Source organism: Myotis myotis, unplaced genomic scaffold (genome assembly GCF_014108235.1).
Source record: "Myotis myotis isolate mMyoMyo1 unplaced genomic scaffold, mMyoMyo1.p scaffold_m19_p_36, whole genome shotgun sequence".
Taxonomy (NCBI): domain Eukaryota; kingdom Metazoa; phylum Chordata; class Mammalia; order Chiroptera; family Vespertilionidae; genus Myotis; species Myotis myotis.
The window spans coordinates 103,510-113,748 of NW_023416342.1; the positions used below are offsets into that span (position 1 = coordinate 103,510).

The 10,239-nt window shown below is 48.9% G+C and overlaps 1 long non-coding RNA gene across 1 annotated transcript in view; it reads left to right on the forward strand.

Annotated features, from left to right (window-relative positions):
• Positions 1–10,239, forward strand: part of LOC118652965 — a 43,981-nt gene that overhangs the window by 9,475 nt on the left and 24,267 nt on the right. The gene's annotated exons all lie outside the window — the stretch shown is intronic.

The following is a 10,239-nucleotide window of genomic DNA, read 5'->3' on the forward strand; positions in this document are numbered from 1 at the left end:
TATCTCAGAGACAGTGACAGTGAGGCCCCTGGCACATGTCAGGCAGGCGGTAAACACAAGCTGGAACCTGCAGTTCTGGTGCTGCCTGTGACAGCCGTGGCGGTTCCATTAGCAGAAATGAGCAAAGGCGGTATGGCCTCCGCTAAAAACCACAGAAACTTCTAGAGATTTTGTCATTAAGCCATTCACTAGGTTTTTCGTGCATAAATATCTCTATTTATAAAACATTTTATAGCATATCTTCTATATATATAAAAAGCCAGTGTCCGTGACAACTGTGACGACCAAACGACCAGTCACCCTGAGGTGCTTTGAGCACCTCTTGGTCCCGACCCCCAACCCCCCCCCCCCCCCCCCGGCCCACGAGTCGGGTGGGACTGGGGACTGGCGATCGGGCTGAATGGCTAACCTCTTGGTCCCTGCCCCTGGCCCGCAGGCTCCGATGGATCAGCGATGGTGGAGGGGGGAATTGGGGTGGGTGGCGGGAGGACTGGGCTGGCTGTCAGGCCGTGGGATCAACAGCTCATCCCCAGCGGCAGCAGCACCCGCGTGAGTGGCCCCAAGCGGGCAGTGCGTTCCATCAGTGGCTGGCCTGGCGCACGTGCATGGAAGTGAAGTTGCCGGCTCCTGCTTTCCCGCAGGCCTGAGCCCTCGAGCAGCCGGGGATGAGCTGGTGATCCCAACGGCCTGACAGCCCTGCGGCAGAGGCGGCGTTCGGCCTGGAGGTTGGCAAATGGGCAGAAGGTGGCCCTGATCACAGAAGGCTAGGCCCTAGGGACCCTACCTGCACAATTTCGTGCACTGGGCCTCTAGTTTTATATGTAAGATTCGTTAGAATTGTAGCAATGGGAAGGATCTGAGAGACTAGGTTCAGATCTCTCACTGTGCAGACGAGGAACGTTAAGCTCATGGAGGTGGAGTTACCCAAGCTCACGCTGGACACACTAAGCCAGGACGGTGGGCCAGTCCTGAACCCTCCGAAGGGCCTGGTGTCAAATAAGCTCAGAAGTTTCACAGGAGATGGTGGTGTTGCTTCAAGCGCAGTGACGTCTCTCTTGTGTTCGAGTTTTGGCAGCTGGGTGCCCTCTGAAAGCCCAGGGCAGGGATGTGGGGGAAGTCAAGCAGAGACGGCTCTTTCTGAACCGGGATGTCCAGGCCTTCTCTAGCTTGAAACACACGAAGGTGTTTGGAAATTTACCAGATGTATTTTCCCACCACTGGGGAACCTGACCAAGCTAAGCCACTGTGACCCAGCATACATTCACACACACACACACACACACAACTCACACACTTGGGAACCTGACCAAGCTTAGCCTCCGTGAACAGTGCATACACACACACACACACACACACACACACACACACACACTACCTCTCCTGCTGGCTTGTTTTTAAAGCAGCACTTTGGGAATGCAATAGGAAAATCACACCTTGTCCTTTGCTCACAGCTATCGGCCGAAGGGCTGACCCCACCAGAGGAAGTTGCCCAGAGCGCGCGTCATTGTGAAGGTGACAGAAATATTCAGGGCACCAGTGTTTCCAAGTTGCACTTCCTTGTTGAAATTCACTTCACACTCAAAAGAAAAGAGGGAATGAGGCACATTTTTGTTAGAGTAAGAAAATTGTTGGAAAGGACTCGAGGATAGAACGACTTCAAAGAACTATCGGTGTCCACAGAGGCAGGATTCCGGAGCACGGGGCTTACTTCTCACACTTACCTGTTAGAGCTCAGCCTTTCCTTCTCTCGCCCATGAAACAAGCCCTCAGCCTGAAATTGCACTGGGAAAATAACAACAACTAACTCTTGGCAAACAGTATCCCTGGATTGTATGTGAGAGCCTTTGTGTACATTTTAAAGTCAAAGTTTTCTGATTAAATCGTTTTGTACAAGTTTTGTCCCACTGTTTCAAATTCTTCTAATTCAGGAGAACTCTCCTCAAATTGGTTATAGTAGTTTTTATGGGATGGAGAGAAGCCAATTCAGTCGCTACAAACACTGCTAATATTTTTTTAATTTTCCAACAGCAACAGTAGCTTTCCACCTAAAGGAAGCGGCATCTTTTACATTTTGATCTTGCTCACGTGACATACGTAAAACAAATCAAAAGCTCATGAGACAACGCTGCTATTGTGAGAGGTGTGCTCTGATATTTTATTTTACTTTATTTCCCTCGTTTGAAAAGCGGCCGGTCACACCCGATTGAATTGCTTTCCAGACCCCTTAGCAGAAAGAACACAACTACAGTTTGAAAGACACAGAGCAGGAGGCTTTTAGTGGAAGGAGCCATCTTCACTCTTCAATACAGTGTGGAAATTCACTTCCTTCCACTTGAACATGGGGTGATGTTTTCACATGAACAGTTTTCTACGGATGGAAGTCAGACTTCCAGCATTGCGAGGAAGGCCCCACATGGTACTAACATCACCTCTTGTTCAGTCTTCTTTCTCTGCGGTCAATACATGAGGTACCCAGATTACATAAGGCTGTGTCCAGACTGACGCTCACCAGTATGAAACCGCACCCTGTGTGTCCGCAGAGGATGTGTGGAGTGTGACCCTGGGGACTGTGTGACCGTGGGGAGACAGAACGAGATAGTGGGGGGGGGGGTGCGTTAGACCAGAAGCAGGGTTCCTGGTCCTCATGTGAGCCATGCAGTGTGAGGTGAGATCGTTTCTCAACTCCTCTAGGTTCCCTTCTGTAAAAAGGAATTGATGTGGAGGATTTTAAAATAGTGTCTAATTCTAAAGGTCTTTGATTCTAAGCAGATGGTTGTTTGAGCCAAAGAGTTTCATTATGCTATTAACATAGTATTAGTGAGTTGTATTGGACAAGATAGTAGCTCGTTCTTCCGTCCTCCTTCCTCCTTCCTCCTTCCTCCTTCCTCCTTCCTCCTCCTCCTTCCTCCTTCCTCCTTCCCCTTCCTCCTTCCTCCTCCTCCTTCCTCCTCTCTCATTCTTCTGTTCTTCTTCTTCTTCTTCTTCTTCTTCTTCTTCTTCTTCTTCTTCTTCTATCCAAAATATTAATATTCTCGGACTCTGCTGACAGGGCCAGTTAAGTCAACATCAGGGCATGGGATTATACAAATGGGGTGGTCTAATGCAGTCTGATAATTATGATATTAACCATAATTGATGCATCTGGCACCATGATAATTTTAGTGTTGCTAGGCATCTTGGTCTGTTCAGGCTGCTGTAAACAGCAGACATTTATTTTTCACAGTCCTTAAGCTGGGAAGTCCAAGATCAAGACCCCAACAGATTCAGTGTCTGGTGAGAGCTGCTGCGGGTTCAGAGGGCTGCCGTCTGTGTCCTGCGGCGGAGGAAGGGGGAGAGGCGAGAAGCGCTGTAGGTCTCTTATAAGGGCACTAATCCCACAATGAGGGCTCCACCCTCACGACCTCATCGCCTCGCAAAGGCTTCACCATCACTTTGGGAGTTAGGGTTTCAACATGCCCATTATAGGGAACACACGTTCAGTCTGTGGCACTATAAGTTTAATTTGTTTCTAATAGATGTTGATGAGTTTGTGAGGAAGCTTACTGTAATGAATGGTACACGATGTTCACACCTCTTTCCAAGTATCAGAAGTACTAAAGAATATGTTTCTTAAATAAATGCGGTCCCTTTGACTTCACGTTCCCAGATAGCTCTGAGCCGGGCGTGCTGTGTGGCCCAGCAGCGAGCCTCGCCCAGGAAGACAGGACCTGAGCCACATCGGCGTGGGTGTAGAATTGTCAGCAGCCCCAGTTTTGCATACAGGGAGAAGTAACATAAGACGGATATTAGGAACTGAGTTTTTTTATTTCCTTTTTAATTACATTTTTTATTGATTTCAGGGAGAGAGGGATAGAAACATCAATGATGAGAGAGAATCATTCATTGATAACTGCCTCCTGCACAATGGAATGGAGTCAGCAACCCAGGCATGTGCCCTGACCAGGAATCAAACTGTGACCTCCTGGTTCATAGGTCAACGCTCAACCACTGAGCCACGCTGGCCGGGCAGGGACTGAGTTTTAAAATTAAGCTTGAGATTCGTGGGAGAAGCTCTACGTGAGAAAGATGGTTTCTGCTGAATGGGGGGTGACTCAGCATAGGGATCCCGAGGGTTGTCCTCTGCCCTCACCCCAGACTCTCCTCATGCAGCCCTAGTCCACTCTGCCCTCCCATTGCCGGAGCCCAACATGCTTTTCTTAAACCAGTGCACATCCATCCTACATCTCCTGGGTCTGAAATGAGGCCCTCCAATTTCCAAGTCTGCATACTGGACTAATACCTGGAAGAGGTAAGGAGAAGGGAAATGAGAGAAAGGAAGGAAGGGGAGAGAAACATTGATGCAAGAGAAAAAGATTGATTGGCTGCCTCCTGCATGCCTCCTACTGGGGATCAAGCCCACAACTGGCGACCTTTCGATGCATGGATGATGCTCAGCCACTGAGCCACACCAGCCAGGGCCTAATCTGCTGGCGTTACAATAAGGAGATTGCCCTGTATTGTCCACGTGGGTTCAAATGTAATAACACGAGCCCTTCGAAGTGGGAAACCTTTCCCGGCTGCCATCAGAGATGGGACATAAGAGGCAGGAGAGAGTCGAAGCATGAATGGGACTTGACCAACCATTTCTGGCTCTGAAGATGGCGAAAGGGGGCCATGAGGGAATGTGGCTGGACTCTGGGAACTGGAACGGCCATCAGCCGACAGCCAGCAAGGAAAAGGTGACTTTAGTCCTACAACCACCAGGACTGAGTTTGGCCAATAATACAAATTAACAAGGAAATGGATTCCCCCTACAGCCCCCAGAAGGAAATGGATTCTCCCCTGCAGCCCCCAGAAGGAAATGCCGCTGTGTGACACCTGAGGTTGGCCCAGGGAGGCCTGTGTTGGGCTCTGACCTGCAGAGCTGTGAGATCACCAGTTGTTTTCCAGGAACAGGTCTACCCTAATGTCATTGTCACGGTTGGTCTCTGGCTGGGAGCAGACCACGGGAGCGGTGTGCTTATATGTTCTTCAGCTAATCCTCCACCTTCTTTACCCATTTTTTATGTTGCAAATAACAGTAACTAACATTTCCCAAGCCCTTACCACATATTGGGTGATGTGTTTTATAATGCAGTATTTTTAAGGTAGATACCAGTATGCTCCCCATAATCCAGATGCATTTATTTATCCAACAAGTGTTTAGGATTCAGCAGCTAATAAAAAGGCAGGTCCCTGCCCTGGGGGCATTCATTCTGGCAGGTGAGATAAGCGGTAGAGGAGTCAATGCCTGGATTAGGTGTGACGGCCATGAGCCCGGTAGCAGTTCAGCTCTGTGCACTGGGACTGCCTTTGTGCCATTCTGGCCGAGGCTGCCCTTCGCGGTCTGCTCCCAGCCACAGACTCACCAGACACACCTGCTTCTGGAAAACCTAGGACCCCTCCTGCAGCTGATGGGCACAAGGGTCCCCCAGCGGCCTTGACGAATCTCCCCGGGACTGCACAGCGGGCTAGAACCTGCCTACTTCTAGAACACCCCATGTCTAGAACATGCCTACTTCTAGAAAGCACCTGTGTCTAGAACACATCTATGTCTAGAATATGTCCATGTCTAGAACATGCTCATGCCTACGACACATCCATGTCTAGAACAGGTCTATGTCTAGAATACGTCTGTGTCTAGAATATGTCTGTGTCTAGAACACAACCACAAGAGGTCCCTGGACTCTCTCCCCATTTTCTCTCATGTGGGCAGCTTTCCTAATGCAAGTTTTGCAGGTTTGACCCCCATCTTGGCATCTGCTTCTCGGAGGACCCGGATTAGAATAACACTAGGTTAGGGAGTCATAAGTGCTATCAGGAAAAAACCCCACACGTGATAAGGGATTAGCAGTGTGGTCTCTTCAATAATGGTGGCCAGGGAAGGTGAGCCACATGAATAGAGTTGGAGGAAAGTGACTTTCAGAGGGAAGTAAATTGCTTAAGAAGATATCAGTGATTTGCGGCAGATCGGTAGCTAGCAGGCACTTGTCGCCGTGAGTTCTGATAAAGTGTGATGAGAATATCTATTTGGGAGAGAGCTCACGTCAGACAAGTGCGTGTGTGTGAACAGAGCTGCTTCTGAGGGGCAAGGCCAGAGCCGTACTCTGTGCGGCAGGCGTGTGTCCCTCAGCCTCCTCGGCCTCCTCAGCCCGCTCCATCTGGCATCCTTTCCCGGTCCTTGCGTATTCATTTTGCTGGTGCTGCAGCTTCTATGCTCATGCTCCCATCAGCAGTTTTAAAATAGGGCATGACATTGAATTGATCTTTTTTCCTCTGGCTTTTCCGGTCCTGTTTCCTGAACCGTCTCTATCTCCAACACTGCGTAGGTTGTCATTGAAATGTGTTTCAAAATATCACGCAATACTGGATAACAAGCACGTTCTTTATGGATCTGAACTGTCAGCTCTTAGAAGTCGCGCGTTTCCCTCTTTGCCCACAGGTACCCAGTCTCACCGTTGAACCCCGCTACAGTGAGAAGCCAGGGAGAGCTCACATGCGGGGGGGGGGGGGGGGGGGGCAGGGAGCTCTTCTGCTGAAGGAATTGAAATAAGGACACACCCTTTCACTTCTGTAATCACACTGCAGCCTGGGCCATTGAAATCCCAAGGCAAGGCTGCCTCTTTCTTAGTGTCACCTTGTAAAGCTTAATCCCCACCCATCCCCTGGTGCGTCTGTGGAGTCTGTAGCTGGCAAGTGGGGAGTAGACTCCCTGCTCTTTTGGCGAAAGCCTGGCCCCTCGCCCCCCTTCCACAGGAAGGCGCTGCCCCTCCTGCCGCTGAGGGCCTGTGGAGGCGGAAAGCTCTTTTCACAAGAGAAGGGTGTTCAAAGCTTCGTGAAAGCAGTCGTGGCCAGAGCCCAGTGATGTCATGTGGGTTCATCTCGCATCAGCAGCGCAGCGAGGAAATTCCAGAATGAATCAGTGGGCTGGCACGCCGTGCCGGCTGGAAGGCTCACCGTGTTCCCTCCACGCTCGCCGCCGGGCGCTGGGCGCCACGGTAGCCTTGGTGAGAGCAGTTGGCTCCCTCCGTGTCCCGGCTGCGGAAACGATTAGAAATGCGTCCATTTAGAGAATGTAGAATTTTAAGTGGATGCAATAGATGGTCATTTCCAACTAAAAAAATCATTGTCCGTATTTGCACTTGTAACAGCCCACACTTAGTGATTTTTTATTATCAAGTTCTTTCGAATATTAGGGAATGGAAAGTGAGATCATCAGCGTCTGGAGAAATACTGTTCTATTGAGGGGCGGGGAGAGTTACCAGCCACGAAGCCTGGTTTTCTAAGCTTCGTTCTAGTTCATTGGAGCTCTGGTTAGAGCAGTTGCCAGCTGACCGTCAAGAATTGGCTACATGAGACGGGAAATGTCACTTCAGGACCCAGAGCCCTGGAACAGGATCATGGGAGTTGGGAGAGCTTCCTCTCACATTTGAAAGTAGAAGATACCTTCACTGAAAGGGGTGTCTGTGGTGTGCTCCATGCTGGGTGATTGCCGTCGGCCTTCGGGGTGTCACTGGGGTGCCTCTCTTTCCTCTCTCCCCTCCTCCGCCCCCGAGGAGGCTCCACTGACCCAGGCACGAGGCTCTGCAGACAGGAGCCGCCTTCGTCAGGGCCCCTTCTGTGTCTCATGGCATCGCCAGGCATGCACGTTGCTGAGCTCATTAGGTCACTTCCAACACAGTCCCAGAGGCCAGCCCTTCATGGGTGAGTGCCCGGGTGACCTTGAGGGTGACTCGAATGCCTCAGTTAGCACCGTATTTGCCCAGTGAAGACCATGGAGGGGGGTGTGTGTGCGTGTCTGTATGTTTTGTTTAGTTTTTGGTCTAGATCAGCGGTTCTCAACCTGTGGGTCGCGACCCCTTAGGCGGTAGAACAACCCTTTCACAGGGGTCGCCCAAGACCATCCTGCATATCAGATATTTACATGACGATTCATAACAGTAGCAACATGACAGTTATGAAGTAGCAATGAAAATAATGTTATGGTTGGGTCACAACATGAGGAACTGTATTTAAAGGGCCAGAAGGTTGAGAACCGCTGGTCTAGATGTAATAAGATAGTTGGTGCTGAATTTGATTCTGAAAGAGAAGTGATGAACATGAGTTCTTACCTATTTTTCAGTCAGACTTGCCAGGTTCTCCCCATTTTGAACCAGAATCAGGTGAATCACCTCAGTTCTCTGAGGCTCCGTCTTCTTAGGTAAAACGGAGCTTATTTTGAATACCTTCCCGCAGGGTAATTGTGCAAGTGAAATGTTAAAATAGATCTCAGTGAGCCTTTCTGAAAAGCAGTGAGTCTCGTGCTTGGCATCCAGTAGTCCACCAACACGTACTCTCACCCCCTCACGTGTTCTCTCCATGTTCTGACCCCTTTATTCCACGTTTCATGCGTGACATGGGCGGGGAATCGACCCCCCCAGTCTTTCTGCTGCTCTGAACGGACTGTAGTATTTCTTCAGACTCGGAAAGATGTCACTGCCTTCCAGGTCCGTGGAAAACCCAATAAAAATGCCTTTGAAATCGTAATTGCACGGCAAGTGGAGTGTGAAACGTTGGCCCTTCTAAAGGTGTCAGACAGCTGAGCGAGATGAACAGCCACTTGCAGGGAAGGGAAATGCAGTGGTGACCTGAGGGTGGGCCATCCTTTTCCACCTCATCTTAAAAATACACTTAGCTTCTCCCTTTTAACGTCTGCTCCGTGGTGCTGGGGGGCCTGTTCTGTAGCTGACACAGCTCATGGCTGGCCCCCTTTGGGTGGTTGATGGAATGGTGATCCACTTGGTGGTAGTTAAAACCATGCAATCAAATTCCAATTTAATGAAAAATAGTAACTCATCTCAAACTGCCCATGAAAACAAAACCATTTCAGCAAATGCCTAATAGGATATGAGTAATTTTTGTTTTTAAGAGGTTAAAATGAACCAAAAAATGGTGTGATGGGAGCCTCATACCTAGCGTTTATCACAGGTGCCAAATTATTTTAATAAAACAGGTAAACACCAAAACATAAATAAAATAATATATATTAAAGTTATATTTTAAATTATACCAATGACCAATTATTTAAATTATACCAATGAGAATATGTGTGACTATAATATATTGATGTCATTTCTAGGGATTGCATTTTTCATTAAATTTTTTTTAAATTTACTTAAGAGGCTGGAGAGTGATTAAGACAACCACGAGTCTCAGCGCGATGAACAGATTCTTTGTAAACAAGCAGTGTGGCTGCATGCATTTTCCTCCCTCCACTGCGCACACCCCTCTTCCACCTCCTGAGCTTAGTCTTAGGTAGTTTTCTGTGGGTGGGACGTTCTCCATTTCAACCTCTATCACAGAACTCTTCACTGAGTTCAAAAGGGAAGAACTGGTGTTTATTGCTTACCAGTTCTGCGCTTCCTCGATGATATTTTGAGACGTATCTGTAACTTTGTTAGTTTGAGTCTTCTATTCCAGTGTATTCACAGACTTCATGGCGGATGTGTGTAACGTTATTTTCAGAGGTTTTAGTGTTCTGCTGTGTTGTTGTTTTTTTAATTGATTTCAGAGAGGAAGGGCGAGAGACAGAAATATCAATGATGAGAGAGAACCATGGATCAGCTGTCTTCTGCACGCCCCACACTGGGGATCGAACCCACAACCCAGTCATGTGCCCTGACCAGGAATTGAATCCTGACCTCCTGGTTCACAGGTCGATACTCAACCACTGAGCCACGCCGGCTGGCTGAACCTGCTGTTGCTTGTTTTTGTTTGTTTTATAGCCTATACTCCCTAGTGCTTAAGGATTTGAACAGAATTTAAGGATTCATCAAAGACAGAGACCAATTCAAACTTCTCTCTCCCTCTCACATATACATCTGCTTAGAGGTATAGCAGCGTGCATTGTGTTTGTTTGCACACCCCTAAAAATGTATAGGTAAAGTTGAACCTCATCAGCACACAGCACTGGGGTGTGAGGAACTCGAATGGCAGGTAACCTTGGCCTTTAAAACTAGGCAGCAGGACAGTGGGTCCCCTGAGTCATGGTCCCAGTCTCCTTGGTGGAATGTTAAGCCGGTGTAACAACCCAGCTGAACTCTGGAGAATGTCTGGGATAATTACCGCGTGACTCAGAGCATGCAGAAGGAGACAGGGCCCTTAGAAACGGTCAGATGTCTCATGCAAAGACTCCATCCAGACACGCTGCGGTCCATGGTCACCGGGAAGGGCCCAGCCCAG